Source organism: Protopterus annectens, chromosome 5.part0 (genome assembly GCF_019279795.1).
Source record: "Protopterus annectens isolate FY-2018-M chromosome 5.part0, PAN1.0, whole genome shotgun sequence".
Lineage (NCBI taxonomy): Eukaryota > Metazoa > Chordata > Ceratodontiformes > Protopteridae > Protopterus > Protopterus annectens.
Window position 1 is genome coordinate 1,647,509,837 of NC_056735.1, and position 21,287 is coordinate 1,647,531,123.

A 21,287-nucleotide genomic window follows, 5' to 3' on the forward strand; every position below is an offset into this window, starting at 1 on the left:
AAACAGTTCCTTCTTCTCAGTTGAGAAAAAAGTTTTTATTCAAGAATACTTTTTTGTGGCAAAAAAATATAATGCATGGAGAGCAGTTCTGGACATTTATTTCCCAAACCAGTATGTGATAGGTGCCCAAGTTCAAAATACATTCACTTCACAACCCTCCTCCTCTTTTGAGTTTTTTGTTAACTTTAGGTTTAAAAGATGCTTGCCATCACATTCTTAGTCATCCAGATTTCAGGCATTTCTTAAGCTTTTGTGTAGCTGGATCACATTAATAATTCTCTGCCTTACCCTTTGTGAACATGCACAAAGTGTCTAGCTCCTGTTGTAGCTCATTGCAGGCTACAGGGTATCCACATTTTTCCATATTTAGATGACTTGCTTATCTTTGCAGAGTTTGTTTTCAATGTGCCAGGAGTCTCTGACTTGAATGAGACATCTCTGACACAGGCTGGGATTCCAAGAGAAGATTCAAAAGCCTTTTTTGACTCTATCATACAGGATTGTGTTCCTGGGGTACTTATTAGACATACTCCAGTACAAAGAGCTTTTCATCCACAGGAAAAATATATTGTATATTTAGAGCTATTCACTGGGTGGTTCCACACAGAGTTTGTAACTATGAGGGAACTCCTCAGGATTCTGTCTCATGCCATCAGTGATTCTCATGATATGTCTTGCAAGGTTCCACATGGTTATCTGAAATCTCTTTGTCTCGGCACCAGCACTTATTATCTTTTCAGATTCAAGTTCTACAATTTGTGAGATTGAATTTACTTGGTGGAGACATCAAGTATCCCTGAATTCAGGTCTACCCTTCTCTCCTTCTGCTGTAAAGCAGTCAGTCACCATAGATGTCTCAGACTTGCTTGGGGAATAGTTTCAAAGGGGATAAAAGTGCAAGGTATCTAGGACAACAAAAACAAACACAAGCAAATAAGCATCAAAGAGATGCTTGCCCTTAGAAAGACACTTAATTCTCTGAACCACCTTTGGTCCCCAGGACCACTTCAAGTTGGTACAGACAATGCCACAGTGATTTATGGTATATAAATAAGCAAAAGGGAACCAGAATTTACCCTCTTCGCAGACTAGCCATGTTAGCATGGGATGTAATTTTACAGCACAATCTCACTCTGCAGGCATCCTACATTCTGTCACAGCAAAACTGTCTGGCAGACAAGCTGAGTAGGACAAAGACAGACCCTCACAAATGGAAACTAGATCAGGGGTTTCTTCCAAAATTTGATCCGTCTTCAAGTAGACCATTTTATCTCCTGTCTAAATGATCAGCTGGCAAAATTCTGCTCCAAGACTCCATGCAAGATTCCTTCTCTTTTCTTTTCTTTTCCTTGGGCAGGAATGTTACTGTATGCCTTGGGATCTTAATTTTGTGTTAGAGAAACTAACATTTGTTCCACTTGAACCAGTTCATCTGGCTTACTTGATGTCTTTAACATGGAAAACAGATTTACTGTTTGCTCTGACTTCTGCAAGAAGAGTATCTAAGCTGTAAACTCCTACTGTGAGTCAAATTCTCTCATTTTCCACAGAGACAGGGTTTCTTTCAGGACAAATTCTGCTTTTGTGCCTAAAGTGATGTCCAAGTTTACTTTAAGCCAAATGTTCCATCGTGCTGTGTTCTTTCCTTACCCCCAAAATGAGGGAGAAAGGCTACTTCATACCGTGGATGTCCACAGGCAACTCATGCATTATCTTGACAGAAGAAAATCATTTAGAACTTGCAATCAGTTGTTCATTTCTTATGAAGGTAAGAAGAAGGGACAACCTGTGTCAAAACAGACTATTTCCAAATGTTTGTATCAGGCTATTGCCTTTTGGTATTCCCACAACAACAATCAATCAAACCATTGCAGTCAGGGTCAAGGCACACTCTAGCAGTGCATTGGCTTCATTTGTAGCTTTTTGGAAAGGGTTGGACTCTAGAAGTGTTATAGAAGGAGCAACTTGGTCCTCTGCACATACTTTTCCAAAGCACCTCAAGCTAGATTCATTCTCCAGTTGTAGGTCAGGATTTTGCTAGGATCATTCTCCAGGGGTCCTTCCATCTCCCAGTTGTTCTAAGCTATGGTAATCTACCTATGTAGTTTAGGCTGCTGCAGCAGTGATCTATATGCATAATATAGTACAGCTGCGTAAGTAAACCTGCCATAACAGTAGATGTTTAAATGATCACTCCTGGAGTAGCTATTATCTCTCTCCCTCCATCCCTCTTGTTGTATGGTGTATTTTTCAAGCTAGGGTATAGGTATTTAATTTTGTCTTTCCTAGCAATGTCCTCTTAGGGCTTAGCCTCCATCTCTCAGTTGGTACCTCATCCTTCCCGCTAGCACCTCAAATACCCAAGCTGCTAATCAAACCTGGGTTGCCTGGGCCACAGTTAGGGCTCTCCTGCTCTATTTCTCTATGCCACAGCACTGACTTCAGGGATGGCATTTTGAGCAGTGGTTTGATTCTTTGTTTGACATCTTCTATTTAAGGAGTTCATCTCACTGTATTGTTGAACCCCTTTTCCTGTTATTTAAGTTCTACCTCTTCCAGAAGAAGAAGAAAAAGATAAAGGCCTGTAGTTACAAAAACATAGGGCTAGGCGCACTTTGGCTGTTATCTCAGTCGTCCCTAAAGTTCCTAGGTGTTTCTGTCTATCTTTCTTTGTAATTTGTTTTACTTAGGTCAGGGGAGTAAGTTGAGTGTTTCCCTGGTTAGGTGTGGTGGGAGACCTTACAAAAAGGACTTATGAAAAGGGGCTGGAGCCATCATTTGTCCCTTTTGTGTTTGTCTTTCCCTTTCCTTTCTTTCTTTCATGGATGCTCAGTGGTGGAGCTGAAGGGCAGTTCACTGGCCTAGCAAGTGGAAACTGATATTCCTGTTTGTTGAAAGGTAAGGATGGAAAGGGTTCCTACGCAGCTGCCTCTCTCTCTCTCTCTCTGCTTCTCTTCATACCAGGGCAGCTTGGTTGTCTGGTCCTTTTTGAGTACCCATTCTTTCCTTTCTAGGGGGGAATTATCTCTGTCTCTGCCGTCTGCAATATTGTGTGGGGTATGCCTACTAAGACTACAGTTCTCCCTCTATTTACAGGGTCTCATATTGCTCCATTTGTGTCCCTGAGGTGATGGCCTCCCTTTTTGGTGGTGGTAAGTTATTATCCTTAAAATTTTTATGTGTTTCCATTGAGACCTAAACAAGGTATAAGGAGATCCCTCCCTCCTTGATCCCGTCTTAGAACTCTTTTCTTTTGTTTCATTTGTTACCATTCCTGAGATGAAGGTTGCTCCACTGGGTACTCACACAAGGGCATCCAATTAAGATCTTCTCTTCTTCCTGTAGAGTTTCTATGGATACCCACCTAAGAACCATTGTTTCTAGGCAGGTAGCCCTGCCAGAATCTACTTTTTATTTTTATTTGACATTGTTTATCGAGGAGGTCCAACTGAGCGAGTATCCCATTTTCAGCGGAGGCCTGGGGAGAAAAGCTCCAAGTACAAGTTAAAAATTACAGCATTATGTAATAAGGTACAATACAATATCATAAAAGCATTAACATAAAAATAATACAATTATATAGGCATAGTACATATAGATTTAGAGAAATACAAACCAGATGGGCCATATCAGAGTGGGCCTGTTGAATAAAATTTCAAAAGCAATTATACATTATATAGAAGTAGGTAATTACACTTTGTAGAACATATACACCCTTATAGAACATGTTAGAGCATGGTATTCTGAAAATGTGCAGTAAGACATGTGAGTATGAGTGTTAATAGAGGATAGTCAGGAGAGTACTGGGGTAATAAGGAACTGTGAGGGTACAAGAGATTGAGGTGGTTTAGGGATAGGAAAAACAGGCATAAGTGAAAAGATAGGAAATTAACATAATTGAAAAGACAAGAAATGAGATTAATAGTAATTCTAAAGTCAGCCTGAGGATGTTCATGAGCAGATCCAGTTATCATTTAAGTATACCTTGAGTAAGCATTTAAACATAGGTGGGGGTTGGTGTTAAGAATGTGTTGAAGAATGGAATTTCATGTCTTAAGGATCTGGTTAGAAAACAGAGAATCAACAAAACTGTTATTGGATTTAATGACTTTTAGCAGGAGTTTATCAGAAGATCTTAGGGTTCTGTTATTGGAGTAGGTTTGCACAAATTTTTGGAGAATGAGGCAGTTAGGCTGGTAGATGGTGGTGTGTACGACTGTAAGTTGGTTGAGGGATAGGAGGCTGGGAAGTTCTAGCCGATTTAGTTGATGGAGAGCAACAAGGTTTGTGGCAAATTTGGTGATTTTGTTGTAACAGGCCTCGAGTTTATTAAGGTCATATTTTTTAAGGTTTGTGAATATAAGAGAGGCTGGTGGGTCCTAGCTATTGATTGTCTGGTAGTGTTGGTAAGGTATGGCTTGATTCTGTACAGAGAACCTAGTTTTATGTGGGCCTTTTTAATACCTAGGGATACATGCTTGTCAGTCTTAAGTTTGAGTAATTTGGTTTGAGGAACTGGTTTGATGATGGTTTTATTGGGTGAAGAGATTATAAAGGGTGGATTGTGGTCAGTGGATTTGTTACTGGAGAGGATCATTAATTTGGTTTTGTTTGGATTTAGGATGAGTTGATAGTTAGAGAAGAAGGATTCTATGGCTGAAAATGATTTTTGGGTAATTTCATGGAGTTGCAGAAGGGAGGGTCCAGCACAGATGAGAGTGGAGTCATTTGCATATTGGATGACTGTGATGAGGTGAGTAGTGGTGTAGAGTTTGTTTGTGAATATAGTAAAGAGCAGTGGACTGAGAATTGAGCCTTGGGGGACAGCAACTGTAATAGGTAACAGAGAAAAGAGGTCATTTTGCCATTTCACAGCTTGTTGGCTGTCAGATAAGTAGTTAAGAAACCAGGAGAGGGATGTTTGTGATACATTCAGGGATGAGAGCTCATTGAGGGGTTTTTGGTGGAAAACAGTGTCAAATGCTTTGGACATGTCTAGAAATATTGAGGACACTTGTTCTCCACTATTTTTGAGTAGGTTGACAGTATTCATGAAATTTATGAGGACAGTTGTGGTGCTGTGCTTGGGTTGGAAACCATGTTGGGTATTTGTTAACAGGTTGTTAGATAACAGATGGTCCAGCTGTTGTGAATGGATACATTTTTCCAGGATTTTAGGTAGCGGCAATAGAATGGCTATTGGTCTGTAGTTGGAGAATTCTGTTGAGGAGCCACCTTTGTGTAGTGGAATTACATAGGAAATTTTCCAGAGCTGGGGAACATATTGCTCTCTGATTGATCTATTGATCAACAGTGAGACAGGGTAAGAGATGGCATCAGCAGCCAACTTGAGAAATTTGTTTGGAAGCTTGTCAGCAATAAGGGGTGTGGGTTTCAGTTTGCTTATCAGTTTTTTATTGTACTTGTTTGCATAGGTTTTATGGAGAAGGAAGTGGTGGTAGCTTCTGCTCCTGGTGGGATGAAATGTGGCACATTGTTATTGTTGTTTGCTAGGGAAAGTATGGAGTTGGTAAAGTAGAAGTTAAATTGGGGAAGCTAAGTTATCTTTAGTATTTGTGGAGGTGGGGGTTGGAATTCAGGACTGAGCTGGTTGAAGGAGATGTTTAATAGCACCCCAAGATTTTGTGGGTTATTTTGGTGTTTATGCTGGATTATTGTATAGAAAATTTGTCATTCTTGATCAGTTTTTTAGATTTGTTCCTTAACTTCTGATAATTGTCAAGGGAGGCTTGGCTTTTGCTGGTCTGATACTGTGACCAGGCTTTGTCGCTCTATTTTAGTAACTGATTGGTTTCATTAGTTAGCCATGTGAAGTTGGTTTTGAGTTGGATCTTACAAAGTGAAGCCAAATAATTTAGTATATCAAGGAATTTGTTATTAAAATATTGAATTGCAGTATGAAGTTGGAAATGTTTCAGTGATGACCAGTCGCAGTGTAGTAGGAGTGTTTTAAAAGTGTCCTGTGAGAAATTTATTTTGTTGAGCACTTGTTTATATAGTATACTTTTTGGGGGCAGAGGTGATGCCTAAGTAGATAGGTAGGAAGGTGGTCACTTAGGCTGTCTTGGAGGCATCCTGATCAATACCCTAGTGATGGTTTATTAGATAGAGTCTAGTCTAGAATTGACTGTTACTATGTTTGTCTATCCTAGTTTGGGAGGTAATCATTTGGGCAAATCTGTGTAAGTTTATGAAGTTAGAAGGATTGTCTGAATAACAAGTATGCTGCTCTGTATTAAAATCCCCCATTATTATGGTTTTATTGCTATATGAGGATGAAGAGCAAGAAAGGAGGTTCTTAATTATGGATGGGTTATTGCTGGAGGTAGATTGCTATTATGATAATGGATTTTTGGGGGTTGGCTATGATTCTGGAAGGAAGTATTTCTGTGTTGTTGAGATCAGGGGAGTTCACTTGAATGTGCTCAAGTGTTAGAGTATCTTTATATATTATAGTTAGGCCTCGACCACGTTTGCGTATTTTACTAGTCTATGGCTATTGTAGCCTAGGGAAGGATTTCATTGTTGTGTACATGGGGTTTTAGCCAGGTTTCTGTTAAGACTACTATGTTGGGGTTATACAGGGAGATGGAAGTATAAAATTCATGTATTTTGTTTAAGAGGCTCCTAACATTCATATTAATGAGTAGGATATTGGAGCCATTTCATGGTATGTTAGTGTTGGGCTGGGAATCAGTAGGAATAGATGTAGGAGGTATTTTTTGTATGGGGTAAGAAGCTTGCGTGGGATTAGGGCTTGGGATAGGGTGGATGTCACCACTCAATTTAAGCTGTGGTTTTATGTGTAGAAATGGGTATGAGAATTTAGGTGATAGCCTAGAATATTTTTGGGCTGCATATGGTGATGTATGTAGATGTATGTTTCTATAACTGAACATGTCTTTCTTACAGCTATTATACAGGTTTGGTGCTATAGGGATGTTAGTATAATAAGTATGAGGTTGGATGGGGAAGGAGTAGGTGGGAAAATATATGTTTGTAATACTGTGGTTGTGAGGGGTGGTGAGTTGAAAAGCTATTATTAGTAAATTGATTAGAGAAATATGAAAGAATAGCAGAATTATGTTGAAGGAGTGAGCTGTAGGGGTAGGTTATGCGGAAAAGTTGGGATATATAGATTTAGAAGTAGGGTGGTGTCTGAGGGAGGGGGTGGGTTGGGAGTGTGATGGGATAGATTAATTGTTGAGTAATTAATTATGTGGAGGGTGTTAGTAATTTTGATTGGCTAGTTGGGTGTGGTGGGCATGGTGAGGTTAAAAATAAATGTAGGTGTAGTTTGGGTGGGTGAGATTTGGGAGTAGGGTAGGCAGGAAGGGCAAATGGAGTGGGTAGAAACCTGGTCTGGTCAGCAAGAAGTCAGTGTCTGCAATTACCAATCAGTGATGCTAGATTTTGCTTGCATCCAGTATTGGTAAGTATAGGACAAATGCAGAAGTAGTTTAAGATTTTCCTTCTATTTTAAAACAGGCCATGTAAAATACCTTGTATGGGATTAGTGGGAATGTATAGCTGAGTAGAGATTTTTAATTTGGTCAGAGTTCTGCTGTTACTTACATTAACTTTATTTAGAATAGGGAATTCCGGCTAAGGAGAAGCAAATTAAAAAGGCACCTTATACTGTCTGTGGGGCTACTTGTAGCCATAGAAACATCAAATACTTAACCACTTATTAACTCAAACATCAACTTCTTGAGTTTTATGTACTCATTTCCAATTGCCCAAGTAATGGTATACTTGTGATCAATAACAACATGTAAACAAGTATTTTCTGTAGGGATGCATGCCCCAATGTGGGTGTGAGTCCATGCACCCCCAGTCTATGAATATACAGCCTCTTAGGTCACACAGACTCTGAGGAAATATATTCATAGGAACAGCCTGCATATTGTAGTATCTTGCAGTGGACTACACAGATCAGCATCCATCTGCAAGCTGAAGAGCCATGAGCAGCTGACTCCTGCATAAGTGATAAAAAGTGCCTTGCTCCTGTGCTGGCTGTATGATCCATTGCAAAAGCCATCACTTGCACATTTTTCATTGTGTACTGTATTAGTCTGGGTTTAGATTTGCTCATGTTGCTTGAAGCTATTTTGCTTCTTCCCCTCCTCATACTAAGGCATTCTGCTTGCAAGACTAGCTGAAGTCATTAGGAGGTGTTGCCTTTCCTACATTAGTCCCCAGAATGTCTAGGGAAGGGAGGGTGGGAAACTTGCTTGTGCTCCTCTGGGTTTATGACTGGTCTCTGGTACTGTTGTTTCTCCTTTCTGGGCCTGGTTAGATGTCAGGTTTTTGGTCCCTTAGTTAGTAGACTACAAAAACATGGCAGAGCCAGCAAACAGTGGACAGTAATCCATTTATTGATGGAGGATCTACCATGTTTTATAGTCTTCTGATGTTTCTGAGCCGTGCAATAGCTGTACGTGCAGAGGGCTGACTGATTTCCCCTTAGTTAGTAGCTCTGGATATCCCCATGTCTACTACAGATCCTACCAAAAGCAATGGCATCTGTGGGGGTTCCCATATTTGGATAATTGCTCCAAAATGAGTTCCTTTGTAGGAAAGAGAGGGATGTCTTTTTGGGGGTAGGGATCTGTGGAGAAAACCTCTCATCTTCTGGGAGACCATAGCTCTGTCCTCTTCTGTTTCACAGAGGGAAATTACTATTGTGTTTGTTTCCTTTCTAGGACTTTCTATTCCTTAGGTTACTCTGCATCCCATTCTTTTCTTCAGGCATGTAGCTTTTGCCTTCTGATCTCTTTAAGGGATAAGGTTGGGCATACTAGACATGAACTGTTTACTCTTGGATGCCTTGTGACTCTTCTCTAGGCCTAGGCAGGTGTGTTATCCTCTGGTGGGGCAGCTTCTGACTTCCAGCTTGTTCCTGTAGAAGGGACTGTAAGCTGCTGAGAAGTTTTTGCTTGACCTTTGGCAAGAGCCCCTTTTCCGATGGACAAAATGGTATCTGATATCTTCAATGTCATTTTATGTAGCCTTCAGAGAGATTATGAAAACATGATGCTGGATTTTGGTTGCATTGAAAGAACTAGGACATGTCCTGTCCTTGGGCTGTTGGTAGGACAGGATTGGGGCCAGTTCTGCCTGAGAAAATACACCCTTAGCGAGTGCTATTTGCCCAATTCTGTTGATTTGAACTCCTTGTTTGACAGGCATACCTGTAGTCAGTGCATGTCACCATAGTATGAATTGTTACTGCATGCATTTTTATCCTAGAGCATGGGAACTTTTGGAAGATGTTAAATGCTGATTGGCCACAGAAGATAAACTTAACTGCAGGACCTATCAAAAATGAATTATGTTTGTAGATCAACTGATATGATAAGAATGCATCTGTTATTTTCTTTTGATAAAGACAGACAAGGCAGTGGCTGGTGTCTGTTGTCTGAGTCATTGTGTTTTTAACTGCCATTCCTTAGAAGAAAGTTCTAGTTAAGGCCTAACAAGTTCTGTTTTCCCAAAGTAGTTGCAGTTTTTGGCTGTTTGCTTTAGGAGAATCACAGTCTGGGATGGCTGTGCCACTGTGATCAGCTAACCATGTCATAGCACAGTTAAGATATTAACCCCTTAATGGTTTACTCTAGATAGCCCTACTTTCACTTTCCATATGAATACAAGCTTACCATTTAGTTTGCTTTATGAATACACAAATTAACCAGATGGCAAGGAGGATTGGAAGGTTATGTAGAATTTACCATATCTCTTGATCCTGAAAGTGCTGATGTGGTTATGGGTCTTAACTCTAAACCACTGAAACCACTTAATATGTCAGGGGGTTATTCTCTTTTGATGTGTATTGCTGTCCCAACAATTAGCAATAATTGTGAGGTGATTGACCTTAAGAATATGTAGCAAATGCACACTTCATTATGCTGTGAGCAACACAATCCACATCCAAATTGGGTCCACATTTTATAGCTAAGAGCAGCTTTATAACTTTTGTTTTTTCCACAGATTAACCCAACTCCCTGATCTTTTTTTTATCTGTCTATCAGCACTCGGCGTTACGAGTCCTAACATTTCATTAGGGAGCTTTTTGAGTTCTCTATTTTCAAAACTGCCAGTTGATATTTCATGTTCTTAGAAATTCCTTACATGGTCCATTAACATTTCATGATAGTCAGTGGTTTGAAATGTAGAAGTTACAGCAGCTGCTGCCACATAGACTGATGTGCCACTTTGAGCTAGTTGTGTGTCACACGGAGGTGGAGCCGTCTATGATCCAGCTAACTGGAGGAGGCAGGCATGAGCTGAAGAAGAATGGACAGGTATGACGTAATTGTCTTCTCTAATGGAGTGGGAGGTTTGGGGGGCAAATCTTAGGGACATGTCACCTGCTATGAATATCTGCTGGAGATGATGACTTAATGGTGCCATGTGTTCACAAGGGAGCAGGTATAAAAAGCTTATGTTCAGAAAGTGTACCTTATTATTTAGAAGCAAAATAAAGAAAAAAAAAACATGCTCTGGTATTTTATATATAAGACAGATATTTCATTTGAGGAAGTATTGCTTAAGAAGTGACACCGTTCTTCAAAATCCCACCTGCATTTTCATTTTGTCATTCACTCCTACAACTTTTATTGAACACATAAGTAACAAGAGATAAATTGCTGCTGTTTGAGGGATGACCTTTAAGGGCACTCAGAATATATATAAAAGTCCAATGTATAAGTACAGTAAATAAATAAAAGGAAAACGTACAAGTCCAGTAGTAAAGTGAGAATAAGATGTTTGATGAATTAATATAGCTACAAGAACTAATATGTATGTTCCATTTATGTGTAACAAGCAGATGGAGACAAACCAAGACTTGGGTTTAGCAGATTATGGAATTATACCAAGAGGGAACTGAATGGAGCAAGGAGAGTAAAGGAAACTGAAATTCATTCTTAATCTGGAGGAGAATCACAAAGTGACATTCTGTGACAGTGTTTATACTGGCATGCAAAAAGGCAATGAAGTCTGAAACTATATATTATTCTGAGTGATACAGAGATTGTAGATATGTTAGAGGGGGACTGTGAATTCTCTAAAGTAGCAGTTGAACTATATGGTATTAGATTGCCAGAGCCAAAGAGGTCATCTAGTAGAAATTGTTTGAGAAGAGGTTAGTTGTCGTTTGATTTAATTTGTTTGAAGTAAACAGTGGTGTTCAGGGTAGAGCTGGTGGTTAGGGGGTGGGAATTGTGTGTTGACGGGTGTGGGTTGTAAAAGGTTACTAAATTATTAGGAAGCTATAGCTTGAATGTGGAACTGTGAGTGCTGGCATCCCCTCAACTTTAGAGAAGAAAGGAAAAAAAAAAAAGAAAAGAAAAACTGCTTGTTATAATTTATGCCACACACAGAGTGCTAATGTGCTTCAGTTTTGATCTCAAATGCAATACCAACTTTCATTTATAAAAGCCGGTATTACACCTAAGACAAATTGGCATATGCTAATCTCACACCCTTATAACTTTCCAGCTAGGGTGGCTGCCCCCTTCTCCCCATTCCAGCTATGCTTCTGTTGGTTTGCTAAACAGAAATTGTTAGGACAGAAAATAATTAACTTTATACCTTTTTGGCCTGCTTTGCTATGTCATGGACTTGAATAAAATGTTTTTGTGTATTTGTGGTAGGGTTTTTGTTTTCACTTTTATCAGGCTTCAGTTCTAAATGTAAGGATGTCAGGACTTTCAACTCTCTTATTAGCTACTGATTTTTAGTTAGCTTTTATAGTCGGAGATTATGGAAACTGTAGTGTGGAGATTTAACAGAATGCAGGTAAGGTTTACCTGCAATCTTTGAGCCATGACAGGTAACTATTGAGGACCAGTCCATAGAAAATAGGTGGGATTATAGTTTCTCAGTGTTCTAGGTTGCTATTTTAGTGCTGCATTATGTATTTGGAAAGGATTAGGACAGTGATCACTACGGGATGGGGGTGTATAGTAATGGACGTGATGTTAGCTGGCTTGTTGGTGGTTAACAGGTCTAGGAGACTGTGGAGGTTAGATTCCGTAATGGGGCATGTGAGATGGTGAACAAATTGATTAAGATCCTAATCAGGATGGAATTCTATGATGTCCTCAGATTTAAATTGAAATCACCAAAATTATAATTTTTTTTTTATTCAGAAGTAGCAAATATGTTTTTATATACAACTATCTGGATTTTTTTAAGGAGGATAGTGGTGGTAGGTAAGCAACTGCAAGACGAAATGGTTTGTTATTAGCACTGAAATTCCAGAGTGGTATTTGCCTGAAAAACTATTTTTATGTTTAGATTTGATTTAGAAAGTGTTAGTTACCATTTTCAATTCTGTTTCCAAGCCTTGTGTCAAAGGTATAATTATAGCCTTGGAAGAAGTGTTGGATGTTAAGGCTCTCATTTTTAATTTAGGATTCAGTTGTAAGCACTGGGTCAGGGTTATGGGAAGAAATGAAGGCCCTAACTTAATCTAACTTGATTCTAATATATTTGGCTTTGGTAAGGGAGCAGAATAATGCATTAGTGATAACCTGGCTACATAAATTGTAATAAGGGGGCAACTTGTTGTTTGTTCAATGTTTGGTCTCATAAAAAGTATGAATATTATTGGGTTGTTTTAAATGTGTATTTTGACATACTCATGATGTGCATGGAGGATGTTTGGGAATTTATGTATGCTGAGGTGGATAGCATCAGAAAGTGAAAGGTATATGAAATGAATTGATACGACGATGGACAAAACCTGAGATGGTTTGATATTGAAATAAGATGATGGGGAGGGGTTTACTGTAGACAAAGGGATGATAAAGGATTAGATAGATAGGTGAGTATGGTAAGTGTGGATTATGAGTTTGTATAAAATGTACAAAAAGATAAACAATGAGAGAACAGAAAGGAGGGAAATTATGTCCGTTTTTAGAGTGAGTTAGAATGTGATATTTAAAGTCATGAGATGGAGTATTTAATGTGCGTCTTATTTAGGCTTTATTAAGATGGTAGGAGAGTGACTTATTGTGATAACTCTGTGAGTCTGAAATATATACACTGTCAAAGGTACTGAGGTAGGGCTGCCCCAGTAAAAGCTGCAATAGTAGTTTGACAAGTATTACAGAAGTATCTTATATATGCTGTTTTTTTGAAGGTCAGTTGTAAAAATAAAATGTTCTTCTGTGTCCTTTAGAATAAATGATTGTACATTTTATAGAACTGAAGAGACAGAGAAAGCTTGAAAGTTAATTAGATATGAGGAAAATGTATGAATAAGTTAATACATAGTGAGCAGCACTTTTGTATTAATCATAGTCAACATTTATCTATTATAGTTATGTCACTACTGAAAGACAAAGAGAAAGAATTAATGTATTGCAAACCTCCTGATGAATTGGAATTATGAGAAATGTCTATCTAACTGTGGTACATAGGTTATTGATAAGTGTTCTGGAGACTGTTATAATAGTAATAGCTTTGATAAGATAACTTTATATGGGAAGTAGATGATGGACCTGTAATGCCTGGCAGGATAGACATTTGCAATTAAGATATGTTAGAGTTGGGATAAGGTAAATAAGAAAACTCTTAGGTTAGGAATAAATGAGGGAAGAACACATAAAGTATAAAAGTACAGAAGACCGAGCAGGTGGTCGGGGATGGGATGGAGGGAGAGTAAAGTGGCCCTGACCACTCAGTTTAGGTGGTAATCAGTGTGTGCAAGTACACTTCATACCCATCCATAATTCAGAGGAAAATTATGAATGAGCATAAGAAACCACTAGAGAGAATCAGGTGAAGAAATAATGAAAAAGTGAGCAGTAAAGAAGAAAAAGTGAAGGGTAAAATAGGGGGTTGATATAGGGACATAAGCAGCAGAAGAGTAGATGGAATAATGTAAATAAATATGATAAATGGGGGCATTACAGGAGACAAAGAGAGTAAAACAAATAATCAGCATGTTTTGCAAAAGTGGGAGCAAGCTGTCATGAAAGGCATGCACTGCTGTCATGAAGCCTTGAGTGAGAGCATGTGAACAGAGTGCATAGACCATTTAGGACAAAAGCTGAAAGTGGGATAATGGCTGAAAGGAACAGTGAAAGGAAAGTATTGCCCATGAAAATACTTTTGGGATTAAAGACTATGGAGTCATAGAAACAAAGTATTGCCAATATGTGGTATAGTTTCTAGTTGGGGATGGTCAAAGTACCTAAGTACCAGAGTCGAAACCGAGTTGTGGAGCATTTCTTTGAGGGCTGAGATGAAATCGGTGGGGAGCAGTGTCAAAATACAGTTTGTTGTTGGGGAATGGAGTTCACAACAAGAAGCACTGCAAATGAGGAAACAGGGAAGGATGTGGTTTTAAAAACAAAGAGGTAAAGAAACAACTAAGCATAACAAACAGCAAATGTAAGAAAAGCAAACAGTGTTTACAAAGCTTCTTCTAATTATGTCATTATATAATGTGAAAAGTACAAATTAATAGCACAATGACCAACAACTGTGCACAACGGAACACAGGCTGCAGTAATAACAAATCTATTTAGTTGTACAATGTCAATGTTACAGCAAGTCTTAATAGAGACATTCATGCAAACAATTATCTCATGAAGTCATGAGCTTTCAAATATATAAATGTGTGTATGTGTGTACGTATATGTCTATATTTATACATATATATATATATATATATATATATATATATATATATATATATATATATATGGATCCCCTTCACATGATCGACTTTTCACAAAGTTTAAATTCATATGGCCGAGACCATATGATCGACTTTTGAAAAGTCGACCATGGGGAATGCTATCTCCGTACAGTGCGGAATGGGTGAATTTCCCTCTTCTGCACTGTAGTGCGATCTCAGAGTTGGTATATTTAAGTTATGGGGGTGGGGGTGTAGGGGGGGCTAACAATTTTAAGGTAAGTGTTCATTGTGTTTTTTGTATTTATTTTACATGGTCAGCTTTCCCCTCGATCATATGGTCGTGGCCATATGAAAGTCTACTTTGTGAAAAGTCGACCATGTAAAGTAGACCCATATATATATATATATATATATATATATATATATATATATATATATATATATATATATATATATATATATATATATATATATATATTATCAGAAGCACAACAGCTAATAATAGATGTTTAATGCATTCCAATTATTAAGTGGCTGATAACAGAAATACCTACCATATATAATGAAAAGTTTACCTTAGGAAATAATAAAGCTCCTTGAGCATCAAATGCACTCTAATAGAAAAGCTGTGCACAATGCAAGAATCAGTACTTGTAGTAATGAACAAATAACCACTGCCTAGTATCTCTGTCCCAAGAGTGCTATCACAGATGTAACTGTGGACTAGGTGGAATGTTAATATAACACAGGAGTTTGGGAGGATTTAAATCTATAGCACATATATTAACTTAACAGCATCCAGACTCCCAGCTATAATGTAAGCCAAGGAAAGAAATTTTAATGAATAAAGGATTTACCACAGTATATGAATGTATTATTGGTAGTTATGGTTTCAGGTTCTATGAACTGATCACTCTGAAACGTATGAAACTCAGTGCAGTCCTACAAGCAACAAAGCAATTTAGTTAGAAACTCTGCTTCATAATGTTTAGATACAAGTTGAGAAATGTAACTGCATTGGAGGACTGGAAAATACCACCAACAGTATCAAAGGGCTAATATTAGGACTTGTGGCATAATGGATATGACATTTAGCTGGCCACGAGGTAGTAATGACATAAATGGGTACTGCTAGAAAAATAAACAGAATATTTGTGTTAGTATCAGGAAAATAAACAAATATGCTTCTTAAAGGTAACAAACAGTGAAAAAAAAGCACTGAAGGCTTTACTATAATAACTTGTGCATTAAAATAAATGGGCAGTCTAACAGACAAAAACTGTGAAATATTGTAATGGAACTCAACAGAAAATAATTTTGGACCAGTTTATTTCTTTTACATAACACCAGGGGAAGGACAATAAATGGTGAGCAGCCATATTATTACTAACTTTGGTTAAGATGATGGAAATAGATTTTACTAGATGGCTGTACACTGATTAACAACTTAACTTCAGCTCTCCCAGTGTGAAAAAAGAAACTGAAAATCAAGGGCCAGGAACTCTCTGATACGTTTAGTAAATTCCATTACTGGGTAGTAAGTACACTATCTGGATGCCAGTGAAGAAGAAACTAAGACAGCATGAAAGAAAATCAACTAGAAAAGGTTAAGAGAAAACACTGACCGAGAAGAATTCTGCAGCAAAAAGCAGTTTAAGCTTCAGCTTTGGTGTAAAATATGGCTTTCAGTAATCTGGAGGAAAAAATAAGTCATATGAGCTCAGAGCTGATTAAAATAAATGAAACAATGGAGGAGTATATCAACTCAAATAACAAACAGCTGGAAAATGGAAGAAACTTTAAGCAGATATTCCAAATGAACTGATAAAACTGCAAAAATCAGAGGTCAAAATGAAGAAAAGGCTGGCTGAGTATGAAAATGGTCAAGAACAGATGTTTTAAAAAATGGTAGAATTAGAGAACAGAGTGTATATGGAAAATCTGCAATTTTCTGCTTTACCATAGAAACTAGAATGAACAGACTGTATTAATTTTATGAAGGGACAAATAACCAAATACACTTGTATTCCACAGCAGGAACTGTTAATTGAAAGAGCACACAATATGGCCATGAGAAAGCAGCCAAGACCTGTATTAGTAAAGATGCAAACCTACCAGCAAAAATAGTTGATCCTGGCAAAACTGTGGCAGAAGGACAAAGTATTAAACATTGGATACAGTAGAGCGTTTATGAAAAATGATTATTCACTGTATACCAGGCAGAAGAGAAACAAACTTATTTTAGCAAGAATGCTGAGATGCAGTTGTGAGATTCAAGGTAATATATCCAGCTATCTTCAGAATTATTTTCCTGGAGGATAAAAGTCATTTTCAATGCCAAACAGGCTATGGCTGGAATAAAAAAGTGTGTCCATGTTATGCTTCTCATTCTTCTGATAATAAAACACATAAAGAAACTTTGCTAGTGAAACCTTTTCCACTGTTCCAAAGGAAAATGCTTGAGAGACAGAAAAAAGCACAGGAGCTGACTTAGAAGTGGTGGTAACCTAGAATTGAAACAGAGTCTGGATTTGTGAGACAGAGATGAAGTGGAAGAAGACCAGCAATATGAAAATTAGTGAATAAATGTGAGACTGTAAAAGATCAATTGCATTTGTGAAATATGGCTGTATAAGGAAAAGTAGAAAGAGTGGATTTTGTTGAGCTTGTTAAACTTGTGAGGAACTGAAAGGCATTTCCCTTGCTTCATGTCATTAATGTTTGGTACTAACGTTAACACTGAGAGGAGGGGTAGAGGAAGGAAAAAGGTAACTATAAGTAAAACAATTTCTGTTCTTAATTGTATTTCTGCAAAACTTTTCACAATATAAATTGCATGTTTTATAGTAAAACACTTTAGTTCTTTTATGTGATAAAGACATGAAAGTAAACATATGCTTTTTTGTCTTTATCTCTTCTTTTTAGTATTAAGAAGTGAAGCATTACAATGCAAAAATAGAAAAAAGGCTAGACAAAAGCATTTTTGAGTTAATAGGCTGTAATCTTGTGTTGTTGAGGAGGGGTTTGGGGTGCAAAAGTATACATATAATATATGTAGAGCTGATATGTTTTCTCTTACTTTTGCATAGGTGAATGTCTGGATTAAGTTCCTTTGCTTAATATAATAACAAGTTTTAAGTGGATACAAATAAATAAGAGAACTCTGAATATAATTAAATTTTTTCCTTAGAAAATAAATGTTTCAGCTTGTCTTTAGAAACTTGCAGCTGATTACATTTTCTCCTTATGTTTCCATGGAAACAAGCTAATAATAGGGCAATAATAAGTCAGAATACTGGTTTCTTCAAGGCCAAAAGTTAATGTTTTCTGAAAGCATGCAAGCTGTTTTTCATATTTTGAAGGGGAATAAGATAAAAAAAGAACAGGCACCAATTAATGTTAAGAAGAAGCACAGGCAATAACATGTGTCTTAGCATGGATGACATCAGTTTTAGGTTAATTAAGGCCTGTGTTTGCAGCTACCTATTTGGGACAATTCCTTCTATTAGTATGGTTAAAATTTATTATTTGAAGATGTATATAGTTTTGTGTGTTTGCATTAAGTTAGCAGGTGCTGGGGTGTGTTTGTTTTTTGTTTGAGAATTTTCATTAAAAAAGTCTTGTAAAATGTGACCTAGATTCCAATGTTGTTAATAAGAAAAATTTGTATTAAGGATTAAGCTGTCATGTATAATAGGTGAATTGGGTATAATGACTTCTTGTTATAATGGTGACACTTTCCATATTATCTTAGACTGTGAATGGTCTCATAGGTATAGACAAAAAGGAAAGAATATTTAATTACATTAATAAATACAGAGTACAGCTATCAATGCCACAGGAAACACATTTGGAAAGAAGTGAGCATGTGAATTTGATAAAGAAAGGATATCAGGACAGATATGAAAAAAGATAATGGCAGATTTGTGGTATTTAGGAGCTACTGGCAAGGGATAAAGGTTACACTGCCATGCATTTATATTAAACCTAACACTACTATTATGGAGCTTAAAAAACTGGGAGAAATAATCAACTTTCAGCAGGGAATATTACGTATAGGTGGAAACTGGAAATCAATTTGCAACAATGAGGATATATCTGGCGGCCTAGAAGGGAAAATATAACAAAAGAGGGCAGATTTCTGTAGATATTTATGAAAATACTTGGTATGGAAGATGTGAATTCAGTAGTAGGAACTAAGAGAGATTTTACATATTATTCTGCAAGGTACGATAACTGGACTAGACTAGACAGAAATTATATTTCGCAGGAACATGTGCATTTAATTAAGAACTTTGACATACATCCAATAAATGTTTCAGACAATGCACCAGTAATTACTAATATAAAATGCAGGATAATGAAAAAGATGAGATACTGGCACTTTCCTACCTACCGGTTAAAAAGAGAGGAATTTTAAGGAATGGGTAGTGGAAATAATTTGTGAGTTATTAGGGAAGATAGAAAGTACTCCAGAAGTCATAGTTAGTGAGTGGGGCAAAATAAAAGTGGAGTTTAAAAATAGGGTAGAAATAAAAGAAAAAGATATGTGATTCAGAAGTAACAATAATTATTGAGAGGATCAGACAAAGTTTAAACAGAATGAGGGGAATCTCATAGAACAAGCCGAGGCACAATTACAGAGTGCCCAATAGAAAATAAGGGAGTACCTGGATAATATGCACAAGTCTAAAAAGATTGCTGGTAAGCATCTGTTGTTTGATAATAACTCCAGAACACAGAAACTTTTGGCATAATGACTTAGGCAATAGAAAGTAGAAAGGGTTGTTGCCAAACTTAGGGACCCTATAACACGAAAAATAACCAGAGATTCTGTAGAGGTATTACAGATGTTTTGGAAATTTTATGAAGATCTGTATAAAGCAGAGATGTGTGGAAATCAAGAAAAGCACAAATAGAAATATTTATGGAAGACTTAAATATGCCATGGTTAAAGGTAGATGAGGCTCAGCAATTAACAGTTAAAAAAGGAGGAGATGAGAGATAAATGATGATGTATAATGATTCTGCAGGAAAGTCTCCAGGAATAGATGATACTTCGGTGGACGTTTGGAAGCTAGGAGGGAAGAAAGTGATAAATACGAAAAAGGTTTTGTTTAACAATATTTTAAGGAATTAAAGCAATGACATCCTGGAAACAAGCTGTGGTGGCTGTAATAAATAAAGACAGTAAAGACCCATCTGATCCAGATATATATAGACCCATTTTAATTTTAAACCATGATTATAAAGTGTTTATGTCTATAATGGTTAAAAGAATGGCAAAAGTGTTACCAGAATTGCTAGATATGGATCAGTGCAGTTTTGTGGAGGGGAGGCAAACATTTGAGAACATTAACAGAACAAAGATGATCCAGAAGGAAGTAGAATGCTTCTGCATTACCATGCTGTAATTAAATCAAAAGGTGCTTCAACAAAGTATTAGTTTAAGGGTGTGCACACTTATGCAACCAGCTTATTGTACGTTTTTTATTTTTTATATTTTCCCCCTAACAGATTTGTTTGTGTTTCAATTGAATTATACAGGTTATAGGTCACATTAAAGGTGGGAAACATTTTGAAATGATTTATTGTGGTCTCATTTTTTTATATCACAAAAACCTGGCATTTTAACAGGGGTGTGTACACTTTTTATATCCACTGTCTAATACATGCAGAAAGCTATAGGTCAAAGTGGAAAGGGATGATGATGAAGTGGGTTGGGGGTAATTCATGAAATAAGGAAAGATTGGGATTTTAGATGCAGATCCTCAAGGTGAATAATAAAAGAATCTACAATTGTATTTAGATATGTTACCAATACATGTAACCCCATACAAATTGCAGAAGGGGTCATTACTGGGCACATTGCAGGTGCTGCAAAGAGCACTTCTGGTTGGCATCAAATACTGAAACAATACTAATTTCATGAACTTTAATCATACTTTGACTTGGGTATGGGATCCATTCCCATTATGGTATTAGAAACCCAAAAGACGGAAAAATTAAAAAAAAAAACAAGAAACCATACTATAGTCATAAAGTAGCAGAAAGTATATTAAGAACTAAGCCAATACAGGAATGGAGAAAGGAGATTCTGCTGATAGGGATGACTGCAATTAGGGGTACAGAGAATAGACAAGAGAGAGATGGAATTTACTGGATGAAGCTGGAAAAGGAACCAAGGTATTGGTAGCAAATAATTACAGAGGGAAAGGTATTGAATGGGAAGAAGCCAAGAAGACTTTTAGAGTGCAGATTAGAGTCTGCCTTCTCTATCAGGGATAGATATCAGGGTATAGGTAAAGAGGAAAAGATAGGGGATTCCTAAATGAATGACCTGTACTGGTTGAGGTTTTAGGTGAATCTATAACTGAATTTGCTGTTAAAAAGAGATACTGCATATAAAATATTGCATGATAACTCTTGGAATCAATCATAAGAGGTCAGAAAAGATCGGGAAGAGAGATTAGATAAACAATTCAAGAAAAAACAATGGGAGGATATATATATATATATATATATATATATATATATATATATATATATATGTCTCTCAAATATGCAACAAAATCTGGAAGATTTAGGATTTCTGCCTGGAGGTTTTTAC